A 13,167-nucleotide genomic window follows, 5' to 3' on the forward strand; every position below is an offset into this window, starting at 1 on the left:
GAAACAGTACTATATAACATTTTAGACACATTCTAGACAGTTTATCAGCTAAAAAAAGTTAATTTTGGGGTAAGTTACTCTTTAAGTATGATGTAATAGTTAAAATGTATTGTCATTGTGCGACTTGGTTCACTACTGAAGAGGGGGAGGAAGCTGTGTTGTTTTGTTTACAGTAACTTTATTTTTAGTCCTGAAGTTTTACTAGAACTTTTTAGCTTGATTGACGCGAAGCTTTTCCTAAAACAGACATAGTTTCATTCTTACAAAACAAAATAAAATTAAATGTATGAAAAAAAACATCATATTTAAATATACAAGGTAGCAAATCAAGGCCGATTTAAATAAAAATGAATAATAACCTAAAACAAAATGCCCTTATGCATGTTTTTTTTTGTAATCACGAAAAAATCCCATTCAGTTACATGGAGGTGTTTGACTTCACAATGTATTGCAACCAGACACCAGGGGGCGCTGATCCATAGTGGCTTCAGTTTGTTGCTTCTAGTCTTGTCTTTAGCTGTGATACATCTTGATGGACCCTACACAATAAAAAATAAATAAAAACAGCTGCATTTGCATGAGTAAAAACTGAGCTGCATATGGCCATCATTTCATGGCCTCAATAACTCAGAGAATGTTTCTGGAAAGGGTTTTAGGTCACACACAGGCCTGTGGATCCAGAATCAATCCAAAAGATGCCAGGATTAAAAAAATAAATAAATAAAACAGCAGAAATTACAGCATAATGTGTTGATGATAAGTAACACTTTCAGCCAAGGAGAGGGTCACGCCCCCACCGAGAAAGCTGTGGGGGAAGTAGAGCGAACCATCTGTGAATTCATAAGCAAGGTGTTGGTGTGTGGTATGTGCATGTGGAGGAGATGCACTGAACATGCCCACTCGCATGTGGATCATTTCTGTGGCATTTTCACAGCTTCAAGTGTGCCAGAGTGAAAGAGTTGACGTGGCTGTGAAGAGAAAACAAGGCTTCTTTGATCAAAGCCTCACAGGTTAATGTTGCTTCTTATTAAGACCTTAAGTGTTCAAATTACATCACGATTAAATGAGATTCAGGGACACTATCCAGACGCTTTTAGGGACTTTGTTACAAAACCACAAGATGAAATAATTTTAAAAGCTATTTCATAACTCAAAGTCATTCAAAGTGAACTTGGATAGTTACCAGTTTTATTGTAAACTATTGTTTGTTCATATTGTGTAAACATACAGCTGTTTCCTGGTTAAGGACTAAAAAACAATACCAAAATACAGTATAAACCATTCTGTTGCTTAATAAAAAAGCATAAAAAAATGAGTCGCTGACAAACTCAAAAATGAAGTTAATCAAACTAGACAAAAATAAATGAAGCAGGCATATAAATATATATTTTGTCTACTGGAAGTTATTTTGATTAGTCCAAATAATTATTAGCTTGTCAGTTTAAATCGAGCTTTTAAGGTTAGATGACCTTATCTTATTTTTAACAAAATTTAATTACATGTTGACGGAAAAAAACTATTTTTGAGACAGTTGCAGGTGTGACCTGTTGGGTCATCAAAGTCCTGGCATCTAACTGACAGCTGGAAGAAGGAGAGAAGTGAGCAGCGTGCAGGAGCTGCTGCTTCTGTTCAAAGATAGTCTCCAGCTTTATCTGCCAACAGAGTGCGACAGATGTTCACATTTTAGGGGAAGTATTTTGCCATCACAGATTTTGCAGCATCCAGTAGAGAGGTGCAGTTAACAAGGCTAAATTTGGGTGCTGGGTGTTTTTCCATCAGCCAGCCTGAGGTGTGAAGGTGTTTCCTCTGCTCCTCTCTGCTACGTGCTAACATAAAGACAAAAATAGCAGATAAAAAAATCCTGTTAATTGAAGTCCTTGACTCACCGTGAGTCAGCTTGGATCCTAAAATACAGACAGTGCTACTACTGAAGAGTTCCAGCATTATTACTAACCAATAAATCAACAATTCTCAAGGTATGGATTTTGGTTCAGATCCAGACCAAACTCTGAGTCAATCTGGATCCAGCCATATTATATATATTAAAATGGTTTTTGATGACATATGGTATTATAAAGTGTGGGGCTCCTTTCAGAAATAAAGAGCAGTGTTTCACCCTCATTCCTGGCCTAGGCAGGGCGGACCACCCTCCATATTTAAATGAGACATATGCTTTCAAATCCTTTTTCACATTTAAATTTCAGTTGGGGTCTATATGAAGAGGAGCTGCAATGCTTGGGTCTGAATTCCTCATTACTGTAACTCCACAAGCCCCTCTTTCACCTATGTCTCAGATCAACTGGTTTTGAGGGTGTCTCTTTAAATCCAAATGAGACGCTTCACATACACACCCCTCCAGCTTCCAGACCAGTTCATTCTAGTTTGATAGAGGGGTTTACGACTATAAGTGAAGAAACATTTTAGTTACAAATGAATTAAAAGATGCCAACAAGGGAAGACTTGTCCATTCGGCCTTACATGTTGGAGGAGACTGAAGACCACCAAATATTAGTTTGTAAATCCAGACAATATTTAGAAGTTCTATCACAAACAATTGGATGTAAAATTTCAGAAAATGCAATAGAAAATGCAGAAAACTGAAGGGTTGAAAATGAGCCTAACAGAACATACAAATTCAACTTTTCTGCAGAAACTCCAAGTACGCAACAAAATGAATTTAACAGGTAAAAAAGTGAACCTTGCATGATAGGTCTCCTTTAATGTGTAAAACCTACAGAGTGCAGTCTGTATAGACACTCTTTCTGTATTCATGAGCAGCTTGTCTCACTGACAGTCTCCTGAATGCTCTGAGAGCCTGAGAGCGAGCTTCATGTTTGAATAAACTACAAATGGAAATTCATTTCTAAGGAAATGTGTTTAAAGTGGAAACAGAGAACGTAAATATAATAGAAAATATCTGGTAAATGTGGAGGATTTTCCAGTTTTATTTTATACAACTTTTTATTTTATTTACTGAAAACAACTGTCTCCCTTTGTTTTCTTTTATCTTCAAATCTACCTTTTAGAAACCTGTTTTATGGGACCTAAAATAAGTATTTGAATCTCCTTTATTAAATTAGATTTCGATGGGGCCGATTATCGATTTCATGTTAGAACATGGTGTTAAAAAGTCATGAAGTCTATCCAAAGCTTTTAATGGAACACCAGAGACAAAGCAGTCTTTTTGGTTGGAGTAAAAACTGATCCTCGAACCTCTCATAGTCTAGGAGCTCACCCAACAAGCTGTTCATCTCCTAGTTTTACTCATAGTACTTAGAACTGACACACCTTGCCCTTTTCCACAGTCTTAACTTAAAATGATCCATTAAACTGGCTCAGGCTGAAACATCAGCTTAAGTCTGGTTGTAAAATATTTGTTAGAATTTCTCCAATCAGTAAAAATTTGCCTTTTCTTTTCTTGTGTTTTTAGAAGTGATCATTGAACCAATCTTCTCTTAACATTTTGTAATGATAGACCTGCTGGAGCAAATAATGATGCTGGTTTTTAAATATACTTTAAAAATCCTGGATTCGACACCTGGCTGTGTTTGTATGGACTTATCAAACCAGCCATCATATTTAATAAAAATAAAACATGATTTTTTTTTCTCTTTTGGTATGTCACTTCGGTGAATACTTTTAGTCCTGTTTGTTTTAGACAAGTTCCTCCTAGATAAAAAAACACAAGCAGTTCGTAGAAGATCAGATATTCTTTGTGTTCTGTGAGACGGTAAGGTTCTCCATCAGATTAATAATATTCTGCATGTTCTTTCTTCATAGAACTTGTTGTATCAGGTCTTCTTGGTTCGGCGTGGTCAACATCCTGTGACTGAACATGGTTCAATTATAGATCTGCTGTCATGTGTGTTGTTGTTGTTTTCTCACAGATAACACTACAGCACCTCCAACACAAATCTGACCTTTCAGAATGTAGTTCAATTACTAAAAGAGCAAAAATATTTAATTTTGTAAGTTTGTGCAACATGATAGGTTCAGATTTACAGCAGTGACATGAGAGAATAATAAAACAGTACATTTTTTACAGAACTGTTGGCACTTCTAGTCCAAAGGATCAGTCTGCCGAGTGTTTATCTGTCAACCACCCAGCATTACTCAGTTGTTGCTGCGATGCTGTCTCCACATTTGTTCCTCGATGTGACACTTTGTACTGCTTTTATACCTTAGCAACAGGAATGATTAAGCATGCAAACATTTTCCTCCAAACCGCAGGCGCTCACAACACCACTGTTGTTGTTTTTTTCATTCATGAACGAGCACAGGAGTATGGAGAGGATACCTGCAGAATTTTAACTCTTCACGATTCACATTTGTCCTGTTTCTTAGAAAGTTTTTTCCCCCCGACGACAAACTGTCCAATCACACTGCGTGGCAGTCCATGACGTTACCCATGGCTTTCCAAAATTATGCGTGACAACTACAATCATGCCCGGTGACAGAAATTTCTAACAAAAATGCTTCATATCTGTTCAAACGGGCTTCCACGCCTAAGTTTTTCTGGCTTTACCTACCAGAGCCTTCAGGACATTTTACAGAAAACTGAGGATTTCATCAGTTTTATGTGCAATCATACAGTTACGGTCTGATTTTACCTTGTGAAAAGCAGTTATCAAAGTTTCTCACCCTGCTCCTACTACAGGCAAACACTTTCCCAAACCCTGATGTTTTTACAGAATCTGAACAACCTTCAAGTCAGTCCAATCAAAGATTTGTGATGTTCAGAGTGGTGACACATTACGTTTTCAAAGCTCCAGTGATTCAAAGTATCTGCGTGGATCCAAGGGCTGTATCCCCAGACGTTTTCCAGAGAAAAGACAGTTTCAATTACAGATCAGTTCTAATCATGCAATAAGCTCAATCAACTTTAACATAATTTGTTTTATTTGTCTAAAACACAAACCTGTTTTTCTATGTCATACAAGCAGCATCTACTGTAACTTAAAGTACCAGCAATATCGGAGTATGTGGCCATGTTGCAGACATTAGGTGTTTTCCTCAGCTAGGCAGTATCAGGTTCTTCTACAGCTGCTGCCAAACTTTAAGTAAGTAAGTAAGTAAGCAGTAAGTAAGCAGTAAGTAAGTAAGTAAGTAAGTAAGTAAGTAAGTAAGTAAGTAAGTAAGTAAGTAAGTAAGTAAGTAAGTAAGTAAGTAAGTAAGGTTTTATTAATAAAGCACCTTTCACAGAAATATATTCACAAGGTGCTGTACAATCATTAACAGTATAGAAATGGTGGAAAGAATAAAATGAAACAGAAAAACATAATTACATATAAGTAACGATAATTGAAACATCAAATCAAGAATTAATTTCTAAAATTGTAAATCAAACACAAGGTCAATGCAGGTCAAAATATACAATAGTACACACAAACATAATGAATGCGGGAGAGAAAAATATGGCGTAAGTTCAATAACAAAAAAACACAGATGAGTGAAGCATTCACAATGGAGGTAGGCTGGCAGTAATGGTGAATGGTTAGCTAAATGCTTGAGAGAAAAATTGAGTTTTTAGGAGTGTCTTGAAAGAGACAATGTTATCAATGGAGCGCAGATTAACAGGGAGTTCATTCCAGAGCCTGGGGGCCACAGAGGAGAAGGCACGGTCACCACGAGTCTTAAAGCGAGTGAGGGGAACCATAAGGAGATGTTGATCCTGTGAGCAGAGGTCCCGTCTGGGGTTGTAAGGGGAAATGAGACTTTTAATGTATTCAGGTGCTTGGCCATGACGAGCTCTGAAGGTGAGGACCAGGATTTTTAACCAGATTCTGAAATGAACCGGAAGCCAGTGAAGTTCTGCTGGGATCGAGGAGATGTGGGTGAATTTGGAGGTTTGAGTTAGGAGTCTTGCTGCCAAGTTTTGGACAAGCTGAAGATGATTTAACTGTTTCTGGTTAAGACAGGTGAACAAGCTATTACAATAGTCTAAGCGGGCAGAAATGAAGGCATGAATTACCATTTCCAAATCTGAAGTAGACAGCAGGGGCCGGAGTTTAGAGATATTACGGTGCTGAAAATAGCAAGTGGAAACCAGGTTCTTTATGTGTTTATCTAGTGACAGATTTGAGTCAAGATTTACTCCCAGGTTGCGCACATTCTGCTTAACAGTTGAACTCAAAGAGCCGAGATGTTCTTTTATCTTTGGGATTTTAGTTTCAGGCGCCAAGTACACTGGTTGGAGTCCTAACTAGGCACAATCTGTTCAACCACCACAAAATAATGATGGGATTCCATGACAATGGTCTGTGTGATGCCTATAGCATTGCATTAGAGACCTCTTTGCACTACTTAGGCCACTGCCTGGCTAAGAGAAGTCAAAGGAAAATAATTATTGGGGACCCCTTTATTGATCTTGAGAAGCTCAAAACACTGAGCGTGTCTAACCTTGTGTCCTTTATCCGAGGGACGCAAAGGGTTGAATAAAGCTCAATGTCTTTTTGGAGAGAGCAATGAGCCCACTTACGAGGCCCCCACTCATATGGGTTCTTTGTCCATCCCCACTCACCATAAACCATTAGTCCACAAAACATATGTTGACTAGATGAGCAAAGTCCCATGACTCATCAAGGCCCCTAGTGAGGGTAAATAGCATATATTCGCAAAATTAACATTTCTGTCTTAGAATCACTCAGATCTATCTATCTATCTATCTATCTATCTATCTATCTATCTATCTATCTATCTATCTATCTATCTATCTATCTATCTATCTATCTATCTATCTATNCTATCTATCTATCTATCTATCTATCTATCTATCTATCTATCTATCTATCTATCTATCTATCTATCTATCTTTAGTGAACATAAACCATGCTAAAACGTCAATTATTTTATTATCTTATTTTAAATTTGTATATAGATTTCTTCTGTACTTGTATTTGATCATTGCAGCATGTTGTGCTTCAAAACAGAGAAAAGCGAACATTGAAGACAAAACAAATGTTGGGTATTTAAAAATGTATTACGAGCAGGTAGATAAAATAGTAGATAAAATCCATGTGTTTAAATAAATAAAGCAATAAATACATCATGCTCATTGACTCACAGGACCTAAGAGATGCACAAGCCTTCAGTTGTCATTTACATCAGATTCAAATAATTTCATTACCTCCTTGGAATGTCATCAAGTTCAGCAGAAACCTGTCAATCATTCATTGTGTGTTGAAGCAGGGAAACATCTAAAACATGCAGGACAGTGGGGTCAACAGGACAGGGCTGTGCATCATGTTTTCAGCTAACACCTCTTTAAAGTATCGCTTTGTTGGAGTTAAAATGATATTTTCTTTGGCAGCACAACAACTTACTGTAGAGATCAGTATTGATGCCTCAAAGGTCCTGGGTTCAGATCTGGGTTCTCTCTAAAGGATTTTGCATTTTCTGGGTATTCTCAGGTTAATTTGGTTTCCTCCCACAGAACAAAACCATGATGTTAGCCTGCCTAGTTTATTTATTTATGTATTCATTTATTTATTTACTTATTCATTCATTCATTCATTCATTCATTCATTCATTCATTCATTCATTCATTGGCATAGTTGTCTTGTATTGGCATAGCACTGGTGCATCCCTTGAGTTTTGGATTCTTTTCATGTTTTATTAATTCAGAGGTCCGAGTTAAGTGGCTAAATAAACAAAAGTTGTTTTTTTACTGGTCAAGGACTGTAACTAAGTGAAACAGGCACCAATATATACAAGTAACAAATTTAAACTGTGTATTAGTGGTCTTCAATTCGGTCCCAGTGTTTGGCAATCTAACCACACCTCAGGGTAATGATGGTGTGGTCTGAGCAACAGCAGTTGGCGTATAAGATGATCCATGATGTTCAAAGGCCTGGAAACATACCACAAAGCTCCATGTCAATGCTTCTGTCCTATCTCACCTTTAATCCATCTTTTATCATCTTGCTGACTGTCTCCTTGTCTGTATCCATTCATTCACACCCTCACACTTCAATGACACCCCCTATTTCCCTTCAATGCCTCCTCTTTGTCTCTCTGATGTTACAAATTCACATATGAGGTTCTCTGACGGCACACAGCCTTGGACACTGTGGCCTTGTCTGAAAGGCGAGTGATCAGAGGATGGGAAGATGGAGGGAGGGCGAGCAAGTCGACAGCTCGGGTATTTACCAAAGCTGTGGGAGGATGTGGATGCAGAAACAAAGGAGGACATCTAGGTTTAAAAAAACATGCATGGATGCCTCTGAAAAGGCCAGTGTTGTGTCGCTGGCTTGTCTCATTCCTGTGACTTGGAGCCAGCAGTGCCTGTCAGGGCTCCACTGTGGAGTTTACTTCTCGTATCTGTTCTCTTTCTGCCAGATCAAACAGCTGACTGCAACATGCAGCAGTACCTGTGGGGAGGGAGGCTGGGGTGATGCTCTCAGACCCTGAACATGGCACTGCCCCTGAAACGTGTGTGCTGTCAAAAGATTGGTCCTGTACGCTCCTCAGTCTCTTAATGAGTCTTTATGGTTTTAACATCACTATGACAAAAATCTCTCATTTGCTTGTAACAGAAGAAAAGCTAGAAGGATATTTAGAGTTTATTTGGATATTAATCTGAGCATGTCAGTCTTGAATCTGAGGTCCAGAATGAGTCCAAACTACTTGATCAGTACAAAAGACAAGAGATGAACATCCTGAGAGGAAAAAAGGATGCAGTGATTTAAGTGAAAAGTAATCCTGAACTTAGGGGAGTTTTATAATGTGAAGCTATTTCATCACTACAAAGAACTGACCAGTGAATAACTGTCATGGTCTTCTTGACTCATATAGAAATTTGTTAATAAATACAAACACTTAAATAAATGTAATAGACTATTTTTATAGTTTCAGGAAAAATTATCCATCTCACAGAAACATCAGTTCTGGTTGGTGATATGAACCATTAACATGCATATATGGAAAACAGAACTAAGTTTATTATAGAACAAAAACGATTACTAATGACCAGGAGCACTTGATGATTGGTACAATTAGGGAGCAAACATGGAAATGTAAAAATCTAAATGCCCGAGGTGTCTACATAACAGATATCAAGACAGAAATACCACGCTGGTATTAAAATTGTAATGTGCTTTAATCAAATCCAGTGGTGTGATATATGAACATATAAAAAAATATAAATGAATTTATACATTCACTGGCCACTTTTTTAGATGTACCTTGCTTGTTGAATGATGTTGGACACAATTCTGAGGTTCTGGTCCAATAAAAACTAGTTGTGTAACAAAGATGCTGCATATTTGTCTGCTGTACGTTCATGATGTGAATCTCCTATTTTACCACATCTCAAAGGTGCTCGATTGGACTAAGATCTAGTGTTGGTGTTTACCATTTGAAATGAATTATTCCAAACAACAAACCAGGCAACATTTTCCTGTCTCAATATGTGAACTGTAGCTTAAGTTTAAGTCTGCGTGTTCTGTAGCTCCAGTTTTGTTTTACATGTTAACTGTAGCTCCAGTGTTGTTTTACATGTTAACTGTAGCTCCAGTGTTGTTTACATGTTAACTGTAGCTCCAGTGTTGTTTTACATGTTAACTGTAGCTCCAGTGTTGTTTACATGTTAACTGTAGCTCCAGTGTTGTTTTACATGTTAACTGTAGCTCCAGTGTTGTTTCTGTGTGAACTGTAGCTTTAGTGTTTTCTCCATGTTAACTGTAGCCTCAGTTTTGACTCTGTGTGAACTGCAGCCTCAGTTTTATGTCTGTTTGAACTGTAGTTATAGTTTTGATTCTCTGTGAACTGTAGCCTCAGTTTTCTGTTCTTAGCGGACACGAGAGGCAGCTAGTGTGATATTCTGTTGCTGCAGCCCCTCTTCTTTAAGGTTGGAGGTGTTGTGGGTCCAGAGTCAGGTCTGCAGACCTTTGACCTACTTTTGCCTTTTTGTCATCTAAAACATATCATTTTATTCTCCTCTTACCTCTTTTATATGGCTGTTTGTCTACATAAATTTTGTTAAATGGATTTTTTTTCTTGGCCCTTTGTTTTAAACCCCCCAAAAAGGTTGTATCTAAAAATCCCAGTAGATCAGCAGTTTCTGAAACACCTCGATCAGTGTATTTGGCACCAACAACCACACCACATTAAAACTCTCTTAAATCCTTTTTTCTGATGCTCAGTTTGAGCTTCAGCAAATCGTCTTCACCGTGTCCACATGCCTGAAGCACTGAGTTGCTGCCGAACGTTTGGATTATTTTCTATCATTAAGAAGAAATTGAAGACGTGGCCCGAACAGAGTGACCTGTGAGTCCAGGTAGATGTGAACATAAGAGCACCATAAGGGCGTTCCATTATTTTCTTAACCTAAATACTGACCTACCTCACTATTCTCATTCTGTTCTGTCTGAAAATATTCAGCACAGTTTTAAAGCTTTTAATAAAATGCTTTTGGTTTTCTTATCTCCGCAGCTGAAAACGTTGTCTGACTAGAGAACTCTACTGCAGGACTGAAACCACTCAGAACTGAAGGAGGGAGGCGTAGAACGCAGCAATTATTTTATTTCAATTTTTTTGTTTGTAACAGAGAGAGTGAAATCATCAGTATTTGTCTTGTTGATGGGAATAATAGCATGTTTTAAATTTAATAACAATGGGGGAACAAAAAAAATAAATGCACCTTCTCTTTAGCAAATTGGGGAGCACCAGCTCCACCTGGCGCCAGTGTCAGAAAAAAAAAAACTGATATGTAAATCAGCTCAACCTTGAACCTTATTAAACGTTGTTGTTTTACAGAAGGCCATGGTTTAGTTATCTATGATATCATGATTTGGTTCGTTCTCGTTTTTACCGAAATTCTGTAAATAAGTCCAACATAAAAAAAAGCAAAAAGATTGAGACGTTTCGACATTTAATGTCATAAGAGAAACACATCATTAGAGAATAGTAGATGTTTGGAGATAAATAATCATGAAAACACAACACAGCATTGTTGTGCCTTTGAGGACAAAATCCTGATTTTACCTTTTAAACCTTTAAGAAAATGAAAAACAGACGTTAAATGAACATTTTCTTATTAAAATTAAAGCAGGATTTTCTTCAGCGTCTGTAGAAAAAAGCACTGGCCTGAATGATTAATTATTGGAGCAGGTCTTGTAAAAGTTTGTTTCCAAGCACAGAAACTAATCAGAAACACAGCTCAAATATCCTGAGATAAATGTTTTTCTCTCACTTTCACCTGTTGACACGTCACACCTTTTTTTCTGTGTTCCTCGCTCAATTAGCTGCTGAAAGTCAACAAGCAGCTGAGCTTTGTGCTGACAGAGCTCAGAGCTGACACAAGGGCAGGGCTGAACGGGGTGCTCTGTAGCGCCCCCAACAGGACGAGCTGAGAACCTGAGGACAACTGTAGGGGTTTAGTTCCAAAACATGTGGTCAGTAATGGAATTTGAACGTCTAACGTTCAATAGAACCGCTTGCTTTTCTGCTCTTCTCTTAGTTGTCTTGACATCCATCGATGCCTCAGACTGCTCGTACGAAATCCCATCGGCGAAGGAGAAACCAGGAGGAAAACTGTGAACGACAAGTCACTGTGTGGCCATCAGTTGGAAAGTGCGCCACAGCGACAGGCTCCAGCCCATCTGCGTCCTCCTCTGCACAGGTCCAGGTTCCTCCATCTGCAGCTACACCCTGTTTCTCCATCACATGGGATCCGAACAGGACTTCGGTGTGGACGTGTTGTGTGTGCGTGTGCGTGTGTCTGCAGGGAAATTGCTGTTTTCAAAACAATCCAAGCAAAATTAAAGTCCACATTTAAAAAAATAATAAAAATGTGTGGCGCTTCAAACGGGGGAAGGCGGGTCAGATTTTTCTGTTATGAAAATGTTTCCAGATGATTTGAGAACTGTGGACTTCATCCATAAATGGTTCTGCACCTAATGGTTCTTCACTTCTTCATCTAATTATAATTCTGTTTTTTTTTTTATTTGTATTTTTATTACAGCACACTGTAGCGAACATGAGAACCTCATTTTGTTGATTATAAAATTCACTTGTTAGTGTTTGGACCTTATTTTGATCTCCTCATCCTCGGTGTGTTTAACCTTTAACCTCAGCACAAAGGAGCAGGCAGCTGGCTTGGTTCTGGAGGGGAAGGGGTCCGGCAGCGAGTCTGAGCCCGACCCGACCTTCTGACAGCCTCCCTCATACATCTGCAATTAATAATCCATCAGCTCTGCCTTCAGTCTTCATATATATACAAATAAAACGTGTCAACCTACAGGTGAACAGGTCAATAAAAATAATCGTATTAATAATAAATAAAGGCATTTACCTTGAGTTGATGTGGCTCAGTGTTCTTCCATCCTGCAGGGACAAGTCCTGACACGGGTCCACAAAGCTCCTCTCGCACCGGGAATAATTAATCTGACGTTTGAGGGATGAAGAGAAGAGGAAGACTAACAGCAGTCCAGGTGCCGAGCTGCGCCTCCACGGTGCGTAAAAATCCGGAGCGGGTTCTCCCTCAGAGACCTGATCCCTAACTTCTCCGCTCCGCCGCGGGAACTAAAGAATTAAAAAATAACTGCTTTTCTTCTGCTGCGCGTCTTCTTTCTGCTGTTGGTTTTAAAAAAAATCCAGAATTTTATGTTTTTGTTTGGAAAAGAAAAAAGTTGGGAGATTTTTTTTATTTATTTTCCCAAATCGAACTGGTGTTCGCGCGCTCCTCCAAGCTGAGGCTCTGACGGCGGCCAGCATCAAAGGGAGCTCCAGTCTGAGATCCGCCGCCTCCTCGGGCTCCAGGCTCCGGAGCGTCCCTGTCTGTCCGTGAGTCCGCGCGCGCAGCCACTGCCACACTCCTTATTTGGAAGCCCGGGGCTCGCGCTGCTGTCAAGGGAGACGAAATGGGACGCAGAAACTTCCGGGAAATCCTTTCAAAATAAATGCCTAATTGATGAGCTGCAACTGCATGGGAGGTGGAGGTTCCAAGCAAAGCAGCGCATGGACACCTGCCAGGAAATCCACCCCATCCATCCATTCATCCATCACTCATTCACCCATAACATCCATCCGTCCGTCCGTCCGTCCATCCATCATATACCAGTTTTTTTTCCCCTCAGGTCCATAATCTCCACATACAGACACCTGGACAGGTCAGCGGTCCATCACAGGCACAAATGAGAGAAACAAATATTCATCCACTCACTCACA

General features: G+C 39.0%; 1 protein-coding gene across 1 annotated transcript in view; it reads right to left on the minus strand.

Annotated features, from left to right (window-relative positions):
• Positions 1–12,779, minus strand: part of LOC106536135 (brain-specific angiogenesis inhibitor 1) — a gene marked incomplete at its 3' end in the record, with an annotated part of 35,593 nt that extends 22,814 nt beyond the window's left edge. Inside the window, 1 exon segment of the mRNA XM_014033332.1 lies at positions 12,293–12,779.
• Positions 12,780–13,167: the final 388 nt, after the last annotated feature.

Source organism: Austrofundulus limnaeus, unplaced genomic scaffold, assembly GCF_001266775.1.
Source record: "Austrofundulus limnaeus strain Quisiro unplaced genomic scaffold, Austrofundulus_limnaeus-1.0 Scaffold1699, whole genome shotgun sequence".
Taxonomy (NCBI): domain Eukaryota; kingdom Metazoa; phylum Chordata; class Actinopteri; order Cyprinodontiformes; family Rivulidae; genus Austrofundulus; species Austrofundulus limnaeus.